Below are 24,569 nucleotides of genomic sequence, written 5' to 3'. Positions count from 1 at the left end.
TACATGAGGTAAGAAGGAGAAAGTTCCCATCTCAAACGAAACCCTGAGATACCTATCCACTGTTTTATTAAAGCACTGAACCCAGAGAAAAGAATTTCTGCTGGAAGCACAAGGCAAGATTTATTGTTTAGTAGGATTGGATCAGTGGTACTGTGGAGCCAAGCATCATAGACAGACCATGAACTTTTCATCACATAGAATTTCTTCTCAAATCTCTAGAGGGAGGGAAACACGGATGCTTCAGGCAAAGAGCACTAACTAGACTAGGATTCTGGTGGCTTATGTACAGCGAGAAGGCTATATGCCTCTCCAACATCCTTTCTACCTTTCCTCCTTACTAGGGAGACCTGATTTAACTTAGGGTGGCAATGTGCCCACCTGAGGAAATTATATTTCCCAGTCTCCCTCTCAGATAAGGGTGGCTGTGTGACACAGTTCCAATAAGTACAATTTTTTTATAGTTAAATATATATTTTAATATATACATATGCATATATGCATACAGGTCTTATCAGAACCTCCAATTTTAAATTCTTTGAAAATAGGGGCCATTCCTTTCTTTGTGAACCCTCTCTATGCCATCTTATCAACTATCCAGCACAGAGCTAGGCATGTAGCCCTTATTCAGTGATTCATGAGTCACCTTCAGTAAATATATGACATCTTTGGGATGAGGGAGGGAGGGAGGGAATGGGATTGACATTTGTGGAGCCTCTATAACATACTAAAGTGCAAGTTACTTTACATGGAATAGCTACAGTACATCCAACGACTACTGTGCATTCAGTACTCTATACAATTTCTCTTATTTAATTCTCACTATTGGGCCATTTTGCTCGATTCCAAGAATTGTGCAATATGGCAGCCTTGCGCATAATCATCTTATGAGCACTACTGCATAGATGGGAAATCTGGGTTCGAGAGAAGCAGTAATTCTGCCGAAGTTTCCACAGCTAGAGTGACAGAAACACATTTTCCCTGATCTTTCTGATTCCTTGGCCCATAGTCTTTTTCTCTCAACCACAGAACAGGTCTGTTCCAAATATTTGAAGACAGCAAGATATATATAGAGTCCAGGAGTGAGTAACAAATACAATTTAAGCAGAAGTCATTGATGGGGTTTTTGGACCCTTGCCTTTCCCACAGCAAGGCAGGTTACCTGAGGCAACCATCTTGTGACTGACGCTGAGGGAAAGGCCAAGGGAGTCACAGAGATCAGCCTGACTCTCTCAGCCACTGAACCAAAGCCAGCCAACTGTCTACCTGTGGACCTCTCGTCATGTGAGAAAAACAAATGTCTAATTTGTTCAAGATGTTGTTTTTCAGTTCTCTTTCTTGCATTTGGAAGCAATATCTGCATAACTAGTTCCAGGCTTTTTTACTGATTAGCAGTGGGTGCTTGGGCAGATTGCATCCCTTCTCAGGTTCCTAGTTTTCCTTGTCCTTAAGAAAGGGAGGTGAGGCATAAAATGCCTTAGACCCAATCCAGAAGGAAGAGTCCTTAATTCTAAGGTATTGTTTCATATTCAGTATTTCAGATAAAGTTTTTCCAGGTCAGGTGTCTTTGGTGACAGAAAACCTATAGGATATGATTCAGGCTTGACTGAAATCAGCCAATGTCCCAGGTCTTCCTGACAGCTGCTCTAGGACTTGTCCCTTATACAGCCCTAGTTAGTCGGGTGATCAAATTAACAACTGAAGTAATATTACTTCTTGTTCTGAGGACAAGCCTCCCCAAGTTTTGCACAACTCAGATTTTCGCATAAGCTAAATTACTGCTAAATTGTCACCTTGAATTTTAAAGGTGCAGAGCCTGTAACACAACCATCTATGTGATAATATTTTTTAAAATTGTTTTCACCATTGATATCACCAAAATGTTTTCACATGCAGTGGAAGAAAGACTCTGGTCACCTTCATAGGGATTTTGAGCTTTGTTTTTCACTCTAAACCAATTATCTTAGGTTTACAAATGGCCCTCCACTCTTGTTTTCTCCTGGTGGCTTTTCAGGCAAGATTGGAATGATTTGAGGGTTAAGACACAAACGTCCAGGAAATAACATTAGCTGGTGCAGTGATACACCTCGCAGGAGTCCCATTAACTTAAACGCAAAAAGTCTTTCCCTGTTGGGAGCTGCTACCTCCCCTGACCTCTTGCCTCGTGGCATTGGTCTGTATTTGCTTAATATGTGCTTCCATACATAGCACAGTCTTTTCCACATCTCAACAGGTTATTGGCACCTTCTGGAACAATTCGTATAGGGTTGGATTTGCATTAGTCATGGCCCGTGGGACTTGGGGAACAGTGGAATCTGATCAGGAAGTGAGACTGGGAGGCCTCTTTTGCAGTCTCCTCTGGGCCTCTCTCTCTGGGATACTAGAAGGACTGGAAATTCTTTGTTATTTGGAGTTTTCTAATATTTATGAGTGGCCTTATTAAAAAGTATCCACTAGTGTGTTTGTTTTTAACTATCATATTAAACATCTCGGCAGAAAATTACCAAATCAAAGACCCCAGAGGTTTCAAAGACCCCAGAGGTTTAATGCCTGCTTCCTAGCTGGAGTCGCACTGCTTAGAAGCTGAAAGCAGCTAAGTCCCATGGCGTCAATATCCCGGGAAAGATGGAGGATGCCATCCCTTGGGGAGCCTTTCCTGGATCTGAAGGCATTTTGCACTCCATCAGGCAAAAGGAAACACACATTAGCCAAATACAGGCAGACCGCTCAGATGCTGTGAAAAATTCCCAGTAGAGCCCCTTAAAGCTTTTCTGACTGATCTTCGACTTCAAGGTTATGCCAAAGCAACTGCCCTGGGAGCCAATGTGTGCAAATGTGGCTTACAGCTCCCCAGAATTGAACCAGTCTAGACCCTCACCAGCTTTCCTGCATAAGCTGACTGAGAGATAGCCCAAGGCACTTGGGTCAAGAGTCCAAACCCCCAGCCTATTGATTCCTTGGGTTTCCAGCTGGGATGGTCAGAGTCAGGGTCATAGATGGTATGTTAGGAATAGAAGAGACTCATATCTCAGAAGCAGGCACCCTGCTGACTGCCATACGGCCACTCCTGATGTCATCTAAACATTTCAAGCCTAACTGAAGTAAAAAGTAGCATTAAACAAGATGGGTGAGATTTTTATTACATGCCTACAAAGGTCAGTATCAAACTGTAGACTACCAAAGAAAAATGCTATGTCCTAATACTTTAACTCACCTAAAAAAAAAAAAAAAATCTTTTTTTTTTTGTGGCATCCCTAGGTGGCACAAACGGTTAAGCGCTCAACTACTAGCTGAAATATTAGTGGTTCAAACCTACCCAGTGGCGCCTCAGAAGACAGTCCTGATGATCTGCTTTTGAAAGGTCACGCCTTGAAAACCCTATGGAGCAGTTCTACTCTGTACACATGGGCTAGCTATGAGCAGGAATCTCAATTCAAAGGCAACCAACAATAACAACAATATGTCTATAGGCTCCTGATATGTAATACATATTCTTGCTTCGTAAGTAATCCCTTAAAATTCCATGGGTTCTGAGCTCAAAGATTCCCTGGATCTGATGAGAAAAAGGACCTGGGAACAGAACTTCAGGTGGCACACAGAAAGAAGACCTCCTTTTCCCTTCTCCTACTCTTGGAGAGGTGTCAGCAATTCCTGAAAACGTCTGCCCTAAGGGACTTCAGGTGGGAGAAAGATGTGGCAGTCTACTTCCATAAAGATTATAGCCTTGGAAACCCTATGGGACAGTTCTACTCTGTTCTATAGGGTCACTCTAGGTTGGTTGGAATTGACTCAATGACAGGTAAGGGACTTCAGAAGGGAACAGAAAAATTAAGGGACTTTGGACTATTGTTACCAGCAGAAGTCTGGGAAATGACCAAGTCAGGTATTTGCTAAGCTATTTAATGAGGCTGCATAAGCAATAAGAAGTGGTTGATAGGGTTTTAGTGTCATAGTGAAGTAAGGGGAGAGTGGATTTAAAAATTAACCTGTGTGTGAATGTACTCTGTTCAGAACAGGAATTAAAAAGCAAACAAGGATTAATTGCTCCCCTCCTCTCTCAGAAGCAAGACACTGGCATTTCAGGAGCAAAACTGATTGGTTGACAATACACTCTGCTGGGTAATTAAACAAGGAGGTCGATCAATACTCAGTTGCTGGGATTTAGATACCCATTGACAAGCTAAATGGAGAATACAGCAGAGAAAAAGAGAATTGCTGGTTGACTCAGGCAAGATGGGATCTTAAGGTTTCTGTGTTAAAAAAAAATTGAAAACAGAGCCTGCTCCTCTCTTGCTTTAAAAGCTTCTTTGATTCAGTATTAACCCAAGCAAAAACAAGGATTCCAACTCAAAGCATTTCTCTCTGTGACAGGTGACAGATGTAAAGGGCCCAATTTGTGATTACATGGTTCACTTATGCAACTGCAATTAAGCTGCCTGTTAAGTTCACGTAGCCAAATAAAAAATTACAATCAAGTTACTTATTAGCTACCTTCAACCTGCCTCCCTAAGAGTTAGAGGGGAGGTGAGAGCCAATTTACAACAGAGCTAGAGTAATCTGCTTTGCTCTTTGTTGTGGTTTTTCAATCAGATGGATCATGATCATCCTGAGTGTGGCTAAGCAACTGGAGCTGCCCAGAGATACCTCACAGCCCAGCAATTAGCTGCCAAAACACTCAACTCCCCATCAGAGGAACCCCATATAAGTCTCCTCCAAATGGTGGGCCCTGGAGCCTTCTCTTTAACACTTACCAGCTGAAGGTATGAGATGATAGGACCAAGAACAAAGGCAGAAGCAGAAAGGGCTTTTCTTCAAAGTGCATGAAGAGGGGAAAGTCCTGGCACCAGCGGAAGGTTTTAGGATGTAGAAATCACCACGCTGTTTCATTTGTTGCTGTTGTTTATTGGTCATGGGGTTCCCTGGTGAAGAAGTGGAGTGGAAGAAAAGTCTAGAAGTAATTGATCCAGTGACCACCTTTCAGAAACTCATTCAGATTTCCTGGGTCCTTCTGGGAAAACCAGTTTCTTCCACTACTTGCTTGTAAACCCATGGATTCCTCTAGATTCCTAAGGGGGTTTGACTTTCTGCCTGGGAAGAGTGAGGGAGAAGACAGCCCTCAGAGAAGGAAAGGCCCTTAGAGACATAGATAGGACTCATTCCCATTCACTAAAATACGGAAACAAACAAACAAACACACACCATAGAAGGCAACTTATTTTATCCAAGGAGAGAGGATCACTTATAGGTTACGAGGAAGTGATTTGTGTCCTGGAGAATCCATGTTACGAAACTCTAGAGTCAGTGAGGACAAGTACAATTTCCTGGATGGCTCATATAAACAATGATCTACTAGAATGGTCATTACCAAAGAACACCAAAAAGATAAAAACTTCAAGGAATTGGAGACGAGCCGGTATTCATTCTGCTGAAGGCATTGATGTGAAACATTTCCCAAAGAACACGTCAGTTCAGTCCTTGCCTCCTCGGCCTGCTGTGTCTTCCTCTGTCAGTTCAGTCCTTGCCTCCTCGGCCTGCTGTGTCTTCCTCTGTCAGTTCAGTCCTTCCCTCCTCGGCCTGCTGTGTCTTCCTCTGCCCCATGCCCTGCACCCTCCCCACATCCAGACACTACATCCAGAGAAGAGTTCCTGAAGAGCCGGTGTTTGCCTTCCTTGTCCCCGACCACCTCTTTCTGCTTTCCTTATCTATCATTACTCTCTTTTTCTTTCCTGATTTTAAGAGAGGAGCTAATACAGTCATCACACTTAGGTGTGAAGATCTAAGATTTATAAGGCCCACCCAGGGACAGTTACATTTCACCTGGAAGAATCAAAATATAGAAATGGGAAATAGAGTTTGAAACACTCCGACTCTTTACCCCAGGCAGTATTTTTTTATCCCTCAGACTAGAGAGGTATCTAATCAGATTCTGGCTGCACCCCTCAGACAGCCTTAGAAATTTCTTTCCCAAAGTCTTCTTTCCTGGCCATTTTCTTAGTCACCCTACTTCAGAAACCCAAACCATACTCTCTCCTATCAACCCTCCTGCCCAGAGCCCCATGCCAAGTTAAGTTGTTCATTGAGCACAGAAATGTCTCCATGGCATCCTCTCAATCTGTCAAGGCCAATTTAGAAACAGAAGACTGAGGCCATATGGAAAAGTTGGGGAAGCGTTTGTGTAGAACAGAGCTAGCTTAGGCCTGAAGGCAATTTACTACTAATCTGATGCATGGCTTCAACCAAATGAGACCACATGGATGTTGGCAAAGAGCACAAGGAAAGTTCTATCTTCACTCAAGCCTGTAGCCTGTCCTAGAACAAAGGAGCAAAGGTCCCTTAAACATAAACATAGCCAGCTCTGCAGGAAAACAGAGCCTCTCTTTCATATCAACAAAATCAGAATCAGTGGGGGCCGGGCCTGGGAATCTGTATTTTTAAAAGGCTCTGCAGGGGAGCTGGAAACCACTGATCTAAATTTAAGTGATGACAAGTAAACAGCCAAAGTAAGGGTGCTTTGTGCTAGCTTTTGTTCTATGGCGCTGTGGACATCAACAACAGATAATGTGGTATTTCTCTTACTGATTATTTTTCCAAACAGCAGGAAGATGCTGAGACAGGAGACAGTGCTCAACAAAGCAGCTTAGATGACCACAAAAGGCCTGTTGTATCACCCTCAGAAGAGTCACCAGGTACCAACAGTGACAAGTCCAATGAAAATATCTTCTATGTCTTTGGTTTTCTCTTTTCCCTTGATTCACGGAAAACTCTTCTGCTCAAGCTAAGTTATAGGGCAGAAGGCCCTTTTTATTTCGATATGGGGGCAATTTGCAGCTGAAACAGAAGACCCCAAATGGAAGGAACGATCCAAGGAAATCTGCAATCTGGAGAGTGAGCAATAGGGACATCTTGTAATTCCATGTGGAATCGTCCTCATATTTAGGGAGGAGCCTGTCAAGACTGACTCTTGGTGGCCAGAGAAACTGTGCCTCTCTCTCGTGAGGAGTCCATGACAGGGCCCATCCCATGGGTGAAAAGCCCCACCTTCAAGGAGCTAGTCCATTCTCTGTCTGAGCACAAATACCCCACCATCTGGCACAGTCCGTCCACGGCTCCTCTTTTCCTTTACTTACCCTGTTTGCTTTTTCTTCCAACCTTCCTATTTCTCCCAGTCATCCATCCTCAAAACCTATGAGATGTAATGCAAAGGGAAATTGATTTGGGGCCTGAAAACCTGAGTCTGAATCCCAACACTGTGACTTCTTGGGCATGTAACTTTGGATAAAACACACTTTCTTACAGCTCTGTGCCTCAGGGCTGTTGTGGGGATCACATGACCTACATGAAATGTACCCTGTAACTTATCTCTGCATACATATGGTCTTATAGGACACAGTAGAACTGCCCCATAGGGTTTCCAAGGCTGTGAATCTTTACAGAAGCAGACTGCCACAGGAGGCCGGTGTCCTCTCTTTCTGCCCTGCTGCATGGCATAAATCCAGCACTTAGAGAGAGGTGGGCAGAGATCACTCACATGGTTCCTCAGATAGCGGACTATGGAATCATGTCAACTCAAAGCACGGGTATCCTCGGCAGCAGGTCTCTTCACTCACCTCTGGGACCAGCTTGCTGAGTCAGCCCCCGAAGTCATGTTCTCTGAGTCCTCACTCACCTTGCAGGCCTGCGCCTGGTTCCCATAACCTCATCCCCAGAGTGTTGTATTCTTCTTCTTCCCACAGGCTCAGCTAGCTGTCCCTGCCAGGGACTCCCTCCTGGGGCTTCTGGGAGCAGAGAAGGTTGTGTGTCTGCTAGCCTCAACCCTGAGGCCTGGCTCCTCTTTCTTCCCAGGCCCTCCTTTGTGGGGCCATGGTGAGGGCCCAGGATGACTGGATCCCACGCCTTTCCTTGCACTCAACATTAATCCAGGTTTAAAGCACTAGCTGCATTCCTGGACTCAGAGCTGTAAGGTGCTGTGACACCCCCCAAGGCCCTCCTCCCCCTTCCCAACTATGGAGTCTGACTGAGACTGCGGCCTAAACCAGAGGTCAGCAAACTTTCTGTAAAGGCCATAGAGTGAACAACCTAAATGCCTATCAACAGATGAATGGATAAACAAAATGTGGCATATACACACAATGGAAAATTATTCAGCTGTAAAGAGAAATGATGTTCTGATGCATGCCACAACATGGATGAACCTTGAAAATGTTACACTGAGTGAAGTCAGTCACAAAAGGACAAATATTGTATGATGGCACTTACATAAAATATCTAAAATAGGCAAAAGTGTAAAGACCAGGTGCAGAAGGACATGGAAAGGGGTGTCAATTTGATGGCTGGCTTTGGACTAGACTTTGCTTAAGGATGCAGATGCTTAAAGTTCCAACCAGAACAGAAGAAGATTCTTCAAGACCGAGGAACATGTTTGTCTCCTCTGAGTACTGGTTTGATAGGGATGAGCAATTTAAAAATGGGCCATCTAAACAGGGAGGAGCTGGTGCAGATTTAGACTATTGTGAGATTACTTTGGTCTTTCTCAAGCCCAGCACAAGCAGGGTGATGACTTCCTAAGGAGGCTTCCTGAAACTCAAGTGAGCTATTCCCAGGCAAGTTGCCCTGCCTGGGTTGTGAGGTCACAATCCTATAAGCGCCCTAGTGGTGCAGTGGTTAAGAGCTTGGCTGCTAACCAAAACGTTGGGGATTTGAACCCAGCAGCTCTGTGGGAGAAAGATGTGGCAGTCTGTTTCTGTAAAGATTACAGGCTTGGAAACCCTATGGGGCAATTCTATTCTGTCCTATGCAGTTGCTATGAGTTGAAATCGACTAACAGCAATGGGTTATGATCATAAGTAATAAAGAGAGAGGTTTAGCCAAGGGGGGGCAGGATTTTTCATCGAATTATTCTTTCTAAAAAATACAGTTCATTATTAAAATAGACAAGTTTGTCAATTTTTAAAATAATAGTGTTCAATCACCACAACACTAGTCATTGTTACCAACCTTGGAGGACCTACTAAGTGCCAAATTCTGTGCACTGTGATTCACAGATATTTCCTCCTCTAGTCCCCACAGCTACACTCTAAGCTACACACCAATGCACCCCAAAGGTCAGCTGAGGCCACGGTATCATTTGAGACTAAAATAAAATTGGCTTAACCCCTCCATCTTAAATTCTGTGTGAAGGCCAAGATTTCTGCAGGTTCCCAGGAGGTAAAATTCTCAAGGTGCTTCTGGCTCTGGTTTCTGTTCTGTCTCTCTCTGTCCCCTTGCACAGCTCTCCTCTTTCCTCTGTCAACTGTGGCCTAAGACTGGGAACACAGTCCTTTCCTATGATTTCCTGCCAGACATGGCTTGCTTCGTGTGTGAAGACGACTTGACTAAAGGTTTAAGACAATGAGAGCCTTGACCTTGAAAGAGTGTAGGTCAAATTGACACATTTCTATGAAATTGAATGTTAGCCACCTGTCTGGAAAGTCATTTGGCCACTCCAAAGAACATCAGGGGTGTCCCACTAGCCACCTTTCTCCTGGAGCCTCCCTCCCTCTCCACCTCTCTATCTGCTGGGCTAGGCCTGTGTCTTAGTTATCCAGTGCTGGTATAACAGAAATACCACAAGTGGATGGCTTTAACAAACAGAAATTTATTCTCTCATAGTCTAGGAGGCTAGAAGTCTGAACTCAGGGTGCCAACTCTAGGGAAAGGCTTTCTCTCTCTGTCAGCTCTGGGGAGAGGTCTCTGTCATCAATCTTCCCCTGGTCTAGGAGCTTCTCAGCTCAGGGGCCCCAGGTCCAAAGGATGCACTCCACTCCTGGTGCTTCTTTCTTGGTGGTATGAGGTCCCCTCCTCTCTGCTGGATTCTCTCTTTTACTTCTAAAAAGAGATTGACTAAGCCTGTAGATTGAGTCCTGCCTCATTAACATAATTGCCTCTAATCCTGCCTCGTTAACATCATAGAAGTTAGGATTTATAACACATAGGAAAATCACATCAGATCACAAAATGGTGGACAACCACACAATACTGGGAATCATGGCCTAGCCAAGTTGACACACATTTTTTTTTTAATTTTGTAATCCATCTTTATTTATTTATTACCTTTTATTGAGCTTCAAGTGAACATTTACAAATCAAGTCAGACTGTCACGTATAAGTTTATATACACCTTACTCCGTACTCCCACTTAATCTCCCCCTAATGAGTCAGCCCTTCCAGTCTCTCCTTTCGTGACAATTTTGCCAGCTTCCAACTCTCTCTATCCTCCCATCCCCCCTCCAGACAGGAGATGCCAACACAGTCTCAAGTGTCCACCTGATATAATTAGCTCACTCTTCATCAGCATCTCTCTCCTACCCACTGTTCAGTCCCTTTCACGTCTGATGAGTTACCTTCGGGGATGGTTCCTGTCCTGTGCCAACAGAAGGTTTGGGGACCATGACCACCGGGATTCCTCTAGTCTCAGTCAGACCATTAAGTATGGTCTTTTTATGAGAATTTGGGGTCTGCATCCCACTGATCTCCTGCTCCCTCAGGGGTTCTCTGTTGTGCTTCCTGTCAGGGAACTCATCGATTGTGGCCAGGCACCAACTAGTTCTTCTGGTCTCAGGATGATGTAGGTCTCTGGTTCATGTGGCCCTTTCTGTCTCTTGGGCTCTTAGTTATCATTGACACACATTTTTATGGGGGACAATTCAATCCAGAACACCCAGCCCTTGCACTCCAACTCATTGTAGCTCCTCATCCCTACTCTAGACTCTTCTTGTTTGTCCATGAGGACCTCCATGACAGCAAAGGGCCAACACCAGGCTTCTAGACTGGCATAACTTGTGAAACGTCTATCCTCCCAGTCTCCTGTGTCTCACCAGCCACCATAAATGGCATGGAGAGGTGAAGAGGATATTTTCCCCTTTGATATGAATGATAACATCTCCTTTAAAAAGCGAAGTGGCTATAAACCATTTCTGGTTTATAACTACAACTTTTTGTTATGTCATACCCCTACTTTACTAACGAAGAAACTGAAGGTGACGCTCAGTAACTTGCTCGGGGTCATCAGGCTGAAAAGTGACCAAGCTGCAGTTAAAACGAGGGCCTGACTCACTCTCCTTTTTCCCCAGACCAGTGGTTCTCACACCTGAGTGTTCCCTGGGTTCACAAGAAGGGCCTGTTAAATACAGCTGCTGGGCCCCATCCACCAGAGTTTCTGATTCAGCAGTTCAGTGATAGAGCCTGAGAATATGCGCTTCTGACTGCTTCCCACGTGATACTGGTCCAAGGACCACTTTGAGAATCGCTGCAGGAGACGAGATCTTGCATATTCTGTAACCAGGGTGTGTGTGGGGAAAGAGAGGCATGGATGTAAGTGATAAATTTGGGTATTTTCCTTACAGTCCTTAAATGCTGCACTCACTGTTTCATCTAATCTGAACTGTATGTAAGTCTTGCTTGCAGCACAGTTTTCTAAAGAAGAACTCCTGTCTTGGAGTCTGGTGGTCTGTGGCCTGTTACTTCACACCAGTTTATTGTCACACCAGGGCTTGGTAAATTACCACCCATTCCAGCCCGCTGCCTGTTTTTATACAGTCCACGAGCTGAGAAAGCTTTTTACCTTTTTAAAGGGTTAAACATTAAAAGAAGATTATTTCATGACACGTGAAAATTACATGAAATTCAAATTTCAGTGGCCAGAAATAAAGTTTTGTGGGAACGCAGCCATGCCCATTCATTTTACATGTTGTCTGTGGCTGCTTCCCTCCTACATCAGCAAAGTTGAGTTGCTGCAACAGAGACTCAATGACCCTCAAAGACTAAAACAGTCATCTTCATCTGCCACTTCCTTACATAAAAAGTGTGCTGTCACCTGGTCTACTCGCTCCTTATTTCTCTGCTATGACTTCCCTAGTGTGACTCCCCCCCATACTCCCCAGCATGTTTCCTCCCTTTTCAAAACGGGCAACTGAGAGCTTGACATTACTAATGCCATGATGAGCCTATAAGTTCTTCTCCTTGCTCTGCCTGCCTCCTCCTTCACATACCTCTGTTAATGACTTTGTTTTGACCAAATGTTAATGACTTTGTTCTTTGTTTTAAACTGATGCAAATAACGTTTTGTTCTGTCCGACCACCTGTGGCCTACACCCCCCACAGGAGAATCAGCCCAGGTATCTGATATGAATATCTTTAGCCTAATAAAGACATGTCTGGCAAGGGACTACAAAGACACTTGCAGCCCTTGTAAGATTCTATATAAGCTCTAATGTAAAAGTGCTCTTTGGGACTCCATAGAGACAGCTTGAGTTGCTGCTGGGTCCCCTGTGATGTAACTGCTCCAGGGCACGGACCCTAATCAGGTAACACTAGTAACAGGAATCTAATTTTATGGATTTTCTCATGTAGTCAGTACAACTGTATGTTTCTACTAATTTACCCTCTTTAGAGCAGCTGTTGGTTGTCTGTCCTTGAACACAGTGGGAGGTAGTTACTGACCCTGGAATGTTCTAGTAAGCGTCAGTGTACACTCAACTAACTACCTTTTCCTCAATTAGGAGCTGCCCCGCCAGTGAACCAGCTGGGGAAACAGACCTCTCAGTTTTCTTAGGAAGTTCTTGTATAAACTGAAATGGAACATCACCATTCCTTTGACAAACAGAAACCTTTAACACAAAGCCTGGAGTCAGAAAATCCCTAGCTTTCTCTGGGAATGATTTCCTCAAAGCACTTATATGTCTTCCTGTATAAAAAATGTTAACACATAAACTTGAACACAAAAGTGATCAATACCTCTTAACATTTAGAGGGCTTTTCAGAAAGTTCATCCCTTTTCATCTATAACAGAGCTTAAGGGAATTTCAAAACAAACGTCTCTAGGATGCTTAGAATAGATGCAGGACACGTTCAGAGTTCATGTTTTCCTGGTTCCTACTCAAGAAAGCATGTTCTCCTCCTCCAAGAATATGCTCGTGTCCATCTGGAAGTCAGAAAGCTTCTTTGGCCTTCTGGGCACATTCTCTTAGGCTCTTAATCTAGTGTCATTTAACAGCCAGCACAAAGGTAGAGACTTTATGTAAAACCCCAGCAAAATCCAGTCATTCTTTCTGAATAGAAGACAAATTCCTTTGCCCAAGTAATAATTTTCTAGCTTCAGTGTGAAAGTCCTGCATTCAGAGAAAAGCCACGGTTCCGGCACCAAAGTGAGAGCCATCTGGCCCCTCTTGAGCTCCTTGGCTTGAATTCCCGAGGTCATTGTTCCTGTCTTTTGGGAAGCCTAATGCAAAGGCATTCCCTAGACAAATAAGAACAACAGGAGACAGGCATTAAGTAAAATAAGGAGCTTATAACAGGAGGAAATATGTGAGCATTTAGAAGTCTCCTTTGAGTGAAAGGACCACGGCTGTACACTACCAGGACCAGGATATACTGCAGGTTGGGCTGTTGTAGGAAATCTGGTTTTGTCTGCCTGTAGGGAAAGGACAGTGTCTATATAAAGATTTCTCTGATGACGTGTTCTCCTAGTGGATGGTTCTTGGCCCATGTGGAAGTTCTGTGAGCTATATTTAAAGGGGCAACTGTTTTCCCAGTAGGAAAAGAGGAGAATAAATTTCTGTGAGAAAACACGAAAAAGGACAGCTTTGGAATAAATACTTTGTAGAAGCTACGTCCTCAGGGGCCTAGTGTCTACAAATAATTGGTTTAGTGCCTCAGTAATTAGCCACTCTAGAAAAAAATTGCTCTGGAGGATGGCATTCCATGGCAGACGTAAGTAGTACAATTTTTAGGTGGCAGTTCTACTGTTTTTCTTGAACCCTGTAAACCTACCTTATTCCTTGTCAGCAAAGGTCTCAGCAGTATAGAGATATAGCACTTCCTTTTCCAGTAGCCCCTGGAGTTCTCAGAAACTAGTGTGAACTTGTTTTATTTTATTATTATTTGATGAGGCTTGTGTGTGTGTGCTCCCTAGACCCAACCAGGGATAGTTCTGGAGTGGGCTCAGTGGCTACAGGTAAAAGTAATAAGCACATCCCATCTGCTGTGACTCTGGGATCAGCCACAAGATCAAAAGGGCCCTCCTGATTCAAAGGCCAGCCTGGGTCAGCAGGCCAGTGTACTGGGCACCATCATAAGGTGCCAATCCTGGTACCCAATGCTTAACTTCTTCAATCAAAGAGGAACTGGCAAAGAGAAATTCACTGTCTGAGGACACAGTTGTCGAACATGGACCACAAATTAAATGCTTTTTTGCCTCAGTGGTCCATGGACTGTGAAATCATATCATGGGGATTTCCTTCCTCCTTGCTTGTTGACTGTATTTATAGAATAGTGGTATTTAACCAAAAGGCCAGAGGTTTGAATCCACCAGCCTACTCCGTGGGAGAAAGATGTGCCAGTCTGCTTACATAAAGATTACAACTTTGGAAACCCTATGGGACAGTTCTACTCTGTCCTATATGGTCCCTATGAGTCGGAATTGGCTCAGCAGCAGTGGGTTCGGTTTGGTTTTGGATGGTCTTTGTGTGGTTATCATCATGGTGGGGTGTGGTGGGGGGAAGCCTTACCACAGCTGTACTAACAGTTAAGGCTGATAAACAGGTTGGAAGAGCAACGAATGGGAACATTTGTATGGAGTGTATGGAATGTTCCAGGCTAGCACTGTGTGAGTTTGATATCATTGAATCCTCAGCACAGCCCCCCGAATGTAGGGGCAAGTAAAGCTGGCCTTGTTCAAGGACACCCAGGAGTGAGGACTGAAGATTCAGAATTCCAGTCCCCAATTTGGACAAAGAAAATATGTGTCTTTACCAAGTTTACTGTGAAAGCAATTACTAAGGCCCTACATTCTCCAAAAAGCTATAACGGAGCTGGAGGTTCTTAGGAGGAAGAACAAATATTTTGCTGACGTTCACAAAAAGAATTTCCTTAAGCGGTGTTTTGTGCCTGTAGAAGGTGGGGGCTGCAGATCAAATCACAGTTTGGTACTCTGACAATGGCGGCTTCTGCTTGCCGATAGTAGCTTTCAAAGCAGGAAAAGATGGCAAATTCTTAGAAAGCACGAACGAAATAAAGCGAATGCATCTTGAGTGCTTTCGAATGTGGCCCAGCATGATTCTAAGCACTTGAAATCAGTAACTCACTTAACCTTCACAGCAACTCTATAAGGTACATAATATTATGCAACCCAAAACCTACTTTTTAGATGAGGAAACTGAGGCAAAGAGAGGGTACACCAGCTGCCACAGATTATAAGGTCAGTGAGTAGCATAGCCAGGTTTTAACTCAGATGGGCTTCAGGGCCCATGTTCTTCATAACTCTTCTCTACGGCCTCTCTACATAACTGCTTAGCCAACTACACCACAAAGAAGTACAAAACTCACTCAACAGGCTGAACTGAACAAGAAAAGACAGCTTCTGCCTTAATCACCTTCCCGAGTATAGGTCAAGAAAATCCAGAGTGACTGCTGTCAGCACCAGGCGACATGGGAGACATATGACTAATTAAAATAAATATGTCTTTTAAACTCAGCACACAATTCTCTTTGCAGGGAACCCTGGTAGTACCACGGTTATGTGCATGGCTGCTAACTGAAAAGTTAAAAAGTTGGTGGTTTGAATCCCCCAGCCACTCCACTGAGAAAGGTGTGGCAGTCTGCTTCTGTAAAGATTTACAGCCTTGGAAACCCTGTGAAGCTCTTCTACTCTGTCGTTTCGGGTTGCTATGAGTTGGAATTGACTCCACAGCAATGAGTTTGGTTTTTGGTTTAAATATAGCGAGGCAAGGGCTCAGATTTTTGTTGGAAATGGCCAGAGGCAAAGCAACCGTTAAAAGTAACTTGAATGGGGCCAGTCAGTGTTTCTCTTTACATTCCATTTGTATTTCCTTTTTAAAAAGAACACAGGAGACACTCCTGTGGTCAAATATTGAACAAATGTTGATGATGTTTGCTCACCCTGCCTTGTCAAGGGGCCGATGCCCACTGAAAGCAGCACATCCTTTGCAGTAGGCCAAGCTCACAGCAATATACAACAGCGTCCCCTGGAGACCGGGCTCACAAAAAAAAAAAAAAAAAATTTTTTTTTTTTTTCTCCTACAGATGGAGTCTAATCCCCAGCCTCCATGTTAGTGGGTGCTGGGTGCTGCCTAGAAGTTCCCACAGATGGGAAGCCACCTGCTCCGAGTAGCGGGCAGCAAGCTTTAGATGGCATAAATGACTGACTAGCCAGCAGAGGCCACAGCTTCACAAAGCCTCTGGCCCCTCTATCTGTCTCTCTGTTGGCACCTTCTTCCCACCTCTCTCCTGCAGAGAATGTTTTGCCAGGCCACACACTGACGTGGTGATGGCACTAGCTCTGCTCCAGTTGCAGTATTTTACAACCATGGCCTCTGCTCTCACCCAGATACCACCAGAAAGGCCTTGCAGGGCCCACAGGCTTGGAGACAATGCCCAGCCACATAGCACAAGGCCCCCAGTGAAAAGAAGCACAGGAGGAGTGAGCTGTCCTATAGGCCTCCTTCACCACCAGCCACCATCCCCGAGATCCCCAACACTGGAGGGCTATAGGCTGTCTGCACAGCAACATTGTCTGAGGTCTACTCACAGGAAAAATATATGGAAAACTGGTTAAAAAATGCAAGCCCCTGGGCCTACCCCAGACCTGAAGGTAGGTCTCAGAAATCTGCAATTTTAGTAGAAAGGCACTAAGCTTGGAGAGGCACTGCTCTGTATGGTCTCAGTTCCAATGCAAGCATCTTGCCTTAGAAGGCAAAAATATAACTCATCTCCCATGGTAGGAATTGAGAGAATGGGACCCAAGACTGGGGAGGCCTGTTAGAGAGAAGGAAAGAGCCCAGGCTTGGGAATCTGATGCCTCCACCCCTTCCTCACAGGGAGCTGCTGGTTTCTGACGGGCTTCCGGGGACTCTTTCTGAAGCTCCTGCCTTTTCTTTCTGGGGCCAGTTATTTGGAGCACATACTTCCTTATCACAGCAGCAGGAACCACCTCAGTGCTACCCCTTACCCTTCCATTCTAACTTCACCAGTGAAGGGGCCTTGTGTCAAGGATAGAATGGAGGTGCTATGGGTTGGATTGTATCCCCCCCAAAAGATAGGTTGAATTCCTAATCCCCATACCTGTGAATGTGACTTTATTTGGAAATGGAGTCTTGGCAGATATCATTAAATGAATCTGAGGTCATATGAAGTAGGGTGGGTCATAATCTACTATGACTGGTGTCTATGTAAAAAGAGAAGAGCCAAAGACACAGGGGGAAGATGGCCATGTGAAGATGGAGGCAGACTGTGGAGTTAGGGTGCCATAAAGCCAAAGAATGCCTGGGGCTACCAAAAGCTGGAAGAGACAAGTTAGAGTTTTCCCATAGGACCTTCGGAGAGAGCATGGCTCTGCCAACAGTAAAACTGGACTTCTGGCCTCCATACCTGTGAGACAATATATTTCTCGTTTTAAGCCACCCACTTTGTGGTGATTCGTTACAGCAGCCCTAGCAAACTAATCCAGAGGCCTCAAGGATACGTAAACTATGGGGACCACTGGTAGAGAAGTGACAGGATTATACATTTAGGAGAGAAGTCCTCGCTGAACTCCACTGAGATGGGTCCAATGGGCTAGACCTGGGGTGGGTGTGGAGGACTCAGCAAGGCCTGGTGGTACCTGGAGAATACACAGGGCTGCTGTGGTGATGGAAGGAGAGGTAGGGAAGGAGACCCATGAGCTGTTGACATTATCCTCTGCAGTCTGCCAGGGATGGAGATCAGGTAGGGCCGGGGAACAGTTTAGGAGTGGAATATCCTGTGTGGCGCCTCCTCCAAGAAGTGAGGTATAGACCAGAAGCAACAGCAGGCAAGGAGCCAGTTAATGCAGGGACAGATTCCATAGGAGGCAGTTACAGCACCCAGCCCAGCTAGGCTCTCTCTGCCCTATCCCTAGTTCCCCTGTCACCTCTCCCTGTTCATTCAGGCCTCGTGGTCAACCTGGAACTTGTAGATGGTGACTCTACCTATGGATGCAGACTCTATGCAAAGCCTTCAAATGTCACTGTGTGCTCCACTGTGCTTCTAAGAAGCCCTTCACTTCACATAGGCATGGTTTCCTTAACCTGGATAACCCAGAAAGGGGGCCAGAGTGACTTCTTCAAACGACTCCATGAACTTCAGGGCTGACATTTACCTCTCTTGGCTACAGCCTCCACACTGCAGATCCTGTCTTCCAGATCTTTGTGGCTGCTTTCTCCTCTATGTTTACTCTGCCTCTCCCTCTAATTCAAAACAGGGGCCTGGTGCCCACACACTCACCCACCCTCCTCCCAGTCCTGCATGCTAATCCTACAGCTGGCAAGGATTTCTGCCTGATAGCCCAGGTCCTACCCTCAGTTTCTGGAGGACAACAGCTGGCCTAGTAGGATAATGTAGGTCCCCATGTGCCACAAATGCCCTTTGCCCCCACCTGGCCCAGTGGCCACTGACCAACGACTTCATCGTGTGCCTTTCCTCCTCGGAACAGGCTGTCTCCTGTGCCTTTTATTTATTTTTACTCCCATTCTCTCTTCTTTCACCTACAAAGCCAGCTTTCCAGTTTCTTTCCATCCATTGTTCAGCTGCCAGTCAGTCCAAGCACTCTATTTTCTGCCATTCTCCCCACAAACACTTCTATATGAAACACACAGAATTTGGTGTTTTGTCTACAGACAAACTGTCCACGCTCTGCAGGTGTAGTGGAGTGGGTGGTAGGCTGTCAGGAGGCCTGTGTTTTTAACTGAGCTGAGCTAGTGCTCAGCAGCCTGGCCTGGTGTGACTGGCCCCTTCTGTGCCTTAGTTTCTCACATTGATTATGAAGGAGTGGGACATTCAGTGACAGCAACATGCCCCAAGAGAGTGAACAAGGGTAAGCAGGGGACAGCAGATACACCATAGTCAACTTCGCTGTTTGACCCACTCACCTCCAAAACCACAGGACCACTATCACCACATCTGGGCTCATCAGACTATAAGGATGGGGCTAGGTCTTGCTTCAGATTTGTACAGCACATTCCCCAAACATTGAAATAACTCTGAAAGCTACCCAATATGGCCCCAGAGTGGAGTCTTTGGGTGGTGTAAACTGTAAACATGTTCAGCTGCTAACTGAAAGTTGGTGGTTTGAGTCTACTCAGACGCACATTGAAAGAAAGGCCTGGTGACCTACTTCTGAAAAATCATCCATTGAAAACCCTATGGAATGCAGTTCTACCTGACACACATGGGGTCACCATGAATGGGAATTGACAGCAACTGGTATGGCCCCAAAATAGGGTTTGCCAGTATTCTAGGGACCAAAACCCAAGGCTGCATGGCTCTGGGTGAGCACAGATGACCTCATTCCAGGCAGAAAACTGGCCGTGTATTTTGGCAAAATTCAAGGAAGGATCCGGGGAGCTGTTTTGTAAACTTTACCAAGAGAATGCTGTGTCATGGAAACCAGAGCAGGCAAGATTTCTAGGCAGGGGTGGTGTTTATCCCTGTTACATGGGCCAGAAGGTCAACAAAAATGGAAGTCACCACAGAGCCTGAGCAGCAAGTGGGAGGAAGGGAGGGAAGGCAGGTGTCCTGCTCCCCACCGGCCCCCCCACCCTCCCTTCCTCTTCCCCATTCCAACATGTTTGGGCAGGAAAGGAGGAATCCTTGGTACCCTGATGTTCCGGGCCCTTTGCTGGACGCTTCAAATACTTAAATACATGTTCTTGTTTCAGCCTTGTCACTGTCAGAGGCATTATTGTCACCATTTTTTTTTTTTTTTTTTGTCGTTGTTGCTGTTTTAACTGAGGAAAAAAGAGAGGCTAAATCAATTCCCGAAATACAGCTGAAGAGAAAGCCATGATTTGAGCCTTTTTTTTTTTTTTTTTCCAGCCCAGGCTTTTCCTGACACATCTTGCTATCTGTGTAGTGTGAGGAGAAGGAGAGCAATACGGTTGTCTCAAAGGGGTAACAAGTTTCAGCAAATGATTTTTGTTTGTTTTCATTTCTAAATGATTTTGTTTTTACAGTAGGAGAGAGCCATGCATTTGTCAGAGGGAGAAAAGGGCTAGCAACTAGGGGAAGTTTTAAAATTCAGACAAGAAAAGGGATACATGATAGTGCCAGGGCCTGGAGGAGGAAGGACTCCAAGGCCAAGGGGCAGGCTCTTCTTTCTCAGAGTTAGGGGGAAGGATGGAAGGGAGGTAAAGAACAGATACTTCTCCATTGAGAATGCTGTGCAAATAGCCTCAGTCTTGGACCTTCCCACTGTCTCAGCTGGCCTCTTCTCTAATTATACCTATTACCTCTAAGAATGTAAGGAGTCCTTGGGTGGCACAAACAGTTATGCCCTTGGCTACTAACCAAAAGGTTGGCAGTTCAAACCTACCCAGAGGCACCTTAGAAGAAAGACCTGGTGATCTGCTTCCAAAATGTCACAGTCCAGAAAACACTATGAAACACAGTTCTACTCTGCACACATGGGGTCACCTGAATCAGAACTGACTTCATGGCAACCGGTTTGGTTTTGTTTTTAAGAGGTGTAAACAAGTGAGGATTTTCTATGGCTTCTCTGAGTCATTGTCAGCTTGGCCTAGAAAGGCTCATGTATTATTGATCCCACCCTCATTCCTTTCTTTCTGTCTACTACTGGCCTTTAGTACCCCAGGTGGAGAGTTCCATGAAATCAACGACATGGAAATAGAGAGGGGCATAACCTGGACCAATTTCAGGATGAAAAACTTAGAAAAATGTTAAATTTTTATTTTTATTTTTGATTTATCTGTCATCAGACTGAGTCTTGCCAAGCTCCACAGAACTTTAGATCCCCAGGATTATATCTTTTATTACTAAGTCTCCTACGTACAATGCTAGGACCTGGGCTGCTGTTGCTAGCTCGACTTCAGAGGTGAAGAAACTGAGTTAGGGAGAGAGAGCACCATACCTGTCTATGCTCAATGGAAACAAACAGGGGGAGACTTAATCAAATAACAGCCTGGGAGAAAGTTCAAGTTCGTCTCCAGCAGTAGGCTAAGGTGTCTTATTTTGTCTAGAGTAATAAAAATCAGAATTTTAAAGCATATTCCCTTACTTACCCTAGAGGGCCCAAGAACTCTTTCTTCTTGTTTTTTATGACTCTAGTTTTGCCTGTAGAAGTAAGTGGCATTATAAATCCTGAATCACTTCCTACCTGCTGTTCTTCCCTAGTGAGACTTGAGGTGATTACTAGCTACAGTTTCAGGCTCTGCAAAATGATAGGAAACTTAGAAATTTTGCTTTCTGCTTAGCTCTGCCAGGGAGAGAGGGGCATTTAAATGGCATTTCATTACTTCCAAAGAGGTGGCAGTAAATATGCTGTGTTACTTAGGACAGACACTTAACTAATTTGTATTACTGGAGATCTTCCCATTGGAGTTAGAGTAAAATTTCAAATTCAAATACTTTGCCTTTCCTGATTAGACAACCTTGTACTAAATTATCATTTTGCAAGACCAGTTGCAATTGGCGTTGATTCCTTTAGACTGTGCGTGGAGGGAGGGAAGAAAGGAATGCAGCCCCTTATCAGTCCTTATTCCTGGGAGGCCCCGTTCATACTGGATCAATTTATAGACTACCTTCTCCCTTCCAGATTGGAAGAAATTGGGTGACAGTCTGCAAGTTGTCTTTTAAAGAGGACAACACCTGCTTCAGGCCCCAAGTTAGTGAGAAGTACACATTAAACCAGAATCTCATTACAACTGTCAGAGTCGCAATGATTGACAGCTGGAAAATCTTACTATGCATCTCTGCAGGATTGCAACAAAGCTTTGATTAATGTTTAGACATCCACATTTGCAGAAGCAGCATTTTTATTTGCTCTTAAAGAATTTTTGATAATGTTCAGACCCAGCATTGAACCTTTGTAATGTGCTGAGAATGAGGCCTCCACCATATGAAACCAAGATAGGTTTTGTTTGGTTTCTTCTTAATTTCGTCTTGGCTAGATCAACTCTGGTTTTTCTACTCTTGCACAAAGAAGGAGCGAACAGAAGCTCTTTAGCCTACCATTCGTTCCAAGATATGACACAGACTGGCTCTTGAGCTCTGAAAATCATTTCCAATTCTTACGTGTAACAGGAATGAATGGTGAAGCAGGCAGTTTTAAGACAAATAATACAAAGTACCATCTTTATTTGTGATCAAAAAGGCTCACATCTACATTTGGTTAAACAAAACTGCACATAGAAGAGAATGAGAATATGGTCAGTAAGGATATTCTCACAGAGATTTGACTTAATGTTTAAGTCATTGCTGTTGTTCTTGTTAGTTGCCGCTGAGTCGGTTCCAACTCCTGGCGACATTATGTATAACAGACCAAAACATTGCGTGGTCCTTACCATCCTCATGATTGTTGGTATGTTTAAGTCCGTTCTTTTTTTTTTTTTAAATCCCTAAACTTTCTTCACCAATTCTTTACACATTTTTTTAGATAAAATATATTGTACTTTTAATAAAAGAGACGAGGGGGCCCTGGTGGTGCAGTTGTTAAGGGCTACAGCTGCTAACCAAAAGGTTGGCAATTCAAATCCACCAGCCGCTCCTTGGAAACACTATAGGGCAGTTTCACTCTGTCCTATAAGGTTGTCATGAGTTGGAATGGACTCAACAGCAATGGGCCTGGTTTTGGGTTTTGCATGGTAAATGTCCTTTGCCCCAAACATATAGTTAGGTCAACTTAATATGTTTATATAAACCCAGTGCTGTCCAGTCGATTCTGACTCATAGCGACCCTATAGGACAGAATAGAACTGCCCCATAGAGTTTCCAAGGAGCACCTGGCAGATTTGATCTGCCAACCCCTTGGTTAGCAGCCATAGCACTTAACCACTAAAAAAGGATTACACAGATATACCCCAGAATGAAACAGCGGATACCTTTAGGTGGAAGATTACATCTGGATCATTTTGACTTTTCTTTTGTTCATCAGTTTTCTAAAATTCTCACAATAGATGTCTTATCTCAGTAATGAGAAACAAAGTATATACTTTTTGTTTTGAAAATATGTTCATTTATGCCTACCTCTACCTTTTTGGGTTACCCTCTTCCTCCTCCTAAGTGAGGCTATTTTAACTTGGGTTCTTCATTGTTTTCCAGGTTAGGTTACTGTTCACATTGATCCCCAGGCATTCCACTAGGTCACCAGTAACAGCTATTTGGTGACACCAAAGTGGCCCCTTCACTAAAACTGCCAGTATTCAGTTGCCCTCAAGTTGACTCCAGCTGATGGCAACCCCTTGTGTGTTAGAGTAGAACCGTATGTTTGAGTCCATTCTCATACCTATTGTGTTAATCTATCTCATTGAGGGTTTCCCTCATTTTCATTGACCTTCTACCAAACATGATGTCCTTTTCTAGCAATTGGTCATTGGTTACCAAAGGTGAAAAATGAGCTGTTGTTGTTTTTCAAAACTACTGTTTGTGGTAAAACATGTAGGACTGTTTTATCATAAGAGTTATGAGTTCCACTCACTGGAATAGTTTTTGGAAATGGTGATTGTATTGGTTATTAAGCTATTGGTTCTCTACTTCAAATTGATCATTTCCATACTCTTTGATTCTGGGACTGGGACTCTGCAGGCCACATATCTCCTTTTTCTGCTGTTAAAATAGCACTTAACTAATACGTTGTTGTTGTTAGTTGCTGTCGAGTCTGTTCTGACTCATGGAGACCCAGTGTGTACAGAGGAGAACTGTTCCATAGGGTTTTCAAGGCTGTGACATTTAAGAAGGAGGGCGCTAGACACTTGTCTTCTGAGGTACCTCTGGGTGGGTTCAAACCATCAACCTTTAGACTAGCAGTCAAGCACTTAACTGTTTGTATCACCTAGGCACTTCACTAATTTGGAGATATTTATTTTACTAATACCTGTTCCAAATAAGGGGGCAGTGGTGGTTCAGTGGTAGAATTCTCACCTTGCATGCAAGAGACCCAGGTTCAATTCCTGGCCAATGCACCCCAAGCACAGCCACCACCTATCTGTCAGTGGAGGCTTGTGTGTTGCTATGATATTGAACATGTTTCAGCAGAGCTTCCAGACTAAGACAGACTAGGAAGAAAGGCCTGGTGATCTGCTTTTTAAAAATAAGCCAGTGAGACCCCTATGGATCCAAACAATCTGATCCACAGCTGATCAGGGGATCAGGCAGCGTTTCATTCTGCATTGCATGGGGTTACCATGAGTTGGGGGCTGATTCAACAGCTGCTAACAACAACAACAATTCCAAATAAAAAGAGGCTTTTGAAATCAATTATTTGGAGTGTTTCATACCCATCAAAATTCTTCCAAATAGAACATTTTATAGAAGTGTAATATGTAATGACACCTCCAGGGTCGTGAGTTGAGCTGAGAGTAAGACTCTTATCAGCAATAAGGGCACAAAGTAGATGTGACTGCAGCAGCTCTATCTGAGACAGACCTGCTCATTCTACTAATCTTATGATAGATAGATAGATAATTGCAAAAAATGATCATAAACCTCCAAGGCTGCATAATACTGTCTATTCCCTGCAATACCCATGCCAGGAAATCTTTCTGATTAGG

General features: G+C 44.2%; 1 non-coding gene across 1 annotated transcript; it reads left to right on the top strand.

The window, feature by feature from the left end:
• Window positions 1-23,910: 23,910 nt before the first annotated feature.
• On the top strand, window positions 23,911-23,981 carry TRNAA-UGC (transfer RNA alanine (anticodon UGC)). Its single transcript has one exon. It is a non-coding gene; the product is annotated as a tRNA-Ala (tRNA).
• The last annotated feature ends 588 nt before the right edge of the window (window positions 23,982-24,569 follow it).

This window comes from Loxodonta africana, chromosome 11 (genome assembly GCF_030014295.1).
Source record: "Loxodonta africana isolate mLoxAfr1 chromosome 11, mLoxAfr1.hap2, whole genome shotgun sequence".
Taxonomy (NCBI): Eukaryota; Metazoa; Chordata; class Mammalia; order Proboscidea; family Elephantidae; genus Loxodonta; species Loxodonta africana.
The sequence above is the reverse complement of the archived record's forward strand: the minus strand, read 5'-3'. Positions and strand labels throughout refer to the sequence as shown.